This window comes from Microtus ochrogaster, chromosome 16 (assembly GCF_000317375.1).
Source record: "Microtus ochrogaster isolate Prairie Vole_2 chromosome 16, MicOch1.0, whole genome shotgun sequence".
Lineage (NCBI taxonomy): Eukaryota > Metazoa > Chordata > Mammalia > Rodentia > Cricetidae > Microtus > Microtus ochrogaster.
In genome coordinates, this window is record NC_022018.1 from 29582454 (window position 1) to 29584092 (window position 1639).

General features: G+C 36.7%; 1 protein-coding gene across 2 annotated transcripts in view; it reads left to right on the plus strand.

The window, feature by feature from the left end:
• The window catches only part of LOC101988440 (prostaglandin-E(2) 9-reductase-like), a 24249-nt gene that overhangs the window by 9644 nt on the left and 12966 nt on the right, over nt 1-1639 (plus strand). The window lies entirely within an intron of this gene.

Sequence of the window (1639 nt, forward strand, 5' to 3'; positions counted from 1 at the left end):
ACAGCCAATTTGGGTGTGGGGTAGGCTCTGTCAATAGAACAATTCCTAACACAATTAGGGGTGTGGGGTTCTCTGCAGACTCCCCAGGGTGATGGTTCCTGCAATGATTTTAGGAGGAAATTGGCTCCTAACAGCATAAAGTCTGGGTAAAGGCTTGTACATGATACTGTGTCTTGTATCTCATACATTTTCAGAATTTGTTGAGAAATGTATATTTAGATCACATCCTCTCTATTTAATGAATTCTGTTACAAAGTTTTCTGAGTTTCTTATGTACCCCGGATAGTAATAATTTTCCAGATAATACATTATTTTTTGCATTACTGTGGTCAGAATACCTCATAGAACCCAACGAAGAGATTGGTGGTTGGTTTTTCTTTCTTTTTTTGGATTTAGCTTATGGTCCCAAACTCCAATGTGCTGTTGCTTGGCCAGCTTTGCCTGAGCTGAACATCAAGGTGGTGGTGGTGCTTGTGGGGTATGTGGAGGCAGCTGCTTCTTTTTCTATTCTTGAACCTAAGCCCTGGAGCATGCTATGTAAATATTCTAACATGGAAAGAAGTTATTTAAAGCATCACCAGGCTTAACAAAAAGACCTACATTTTGAGATAAGATCTCTTTGTGTTGCTTACTCAGTTCTTGAACTCAGGAATCTCCTGCTTCAACCTGTGCCACCAGGTCTACTTTTATTTTATTAATATGTGGAGGAGAGTAACTCAAAGATCTTAAATGTAATATGAAAAAGAGAGAAATGTCCTTTGCACTAATTTGATGGGTGCATGTGATATACATTGATCAAAATACTTCAACCCCATGACATGTCTAATTTTAGCCAACCTCTTTATTATACTGACAATGAACCATCTTTCCTCATTTCTACCATTTCCCAATGATATAATCAAATCATAAATTAACTGAGGACTGACCTCCTAGTGAGGTTAAAGTCCTTCTGTTTCAATCACTTGATCCATCAGGGGACAATTAAGATTAAAACTATAACATTCTGTGCCTGGCTCCAAAAAGATTATCTCTACATAGTAACACAAGTTCATTTATTCCATTTTAAAGAGACCCTCAAATATCAACAGCCCCAGCAACGGCCCAAATTCAAGTCTCCTCTGAGCATCAAGCAAAGTTACTTAAATAGTTCAGTTTATATATCTTAAAAGTAATTCTTATGATTAAATCTATATCCTGGCCTAATACATTTTAATGCTAGAATTTACTTCAGTCATACAGAAAGAGTGGTTGGAGAATGAATTAAGACAGGATCCTACTATGTGTTACAGTGTTTATTTTAAAACTAGATACTGTTGACAGCTGGCAATATTAATTATTACCATTTCATAATAGAGAAGAACAGCCATATTTTTAACTGTTTGCATAAAAAGCAGAATTTTTGAAGGTCTGCTTTGCTTGGGAGAGTACATTTTAGAGTGTACTGACAGGGGATGTCTATATAAATCCTCAGATAAATAATTAGGAATTGAGGCTCTCAATAGATTTCCTGCGAACAATGAATACATGTATACTCGAAGTGCAACGTGAGGGGAGTTTGTGTGTTTGTGTGACTTCTCCAGGGGAAATGTTAAATACTGTTCCTCTTGCTGTGCACATTGTCTTGTGGTTGTTTTACTTT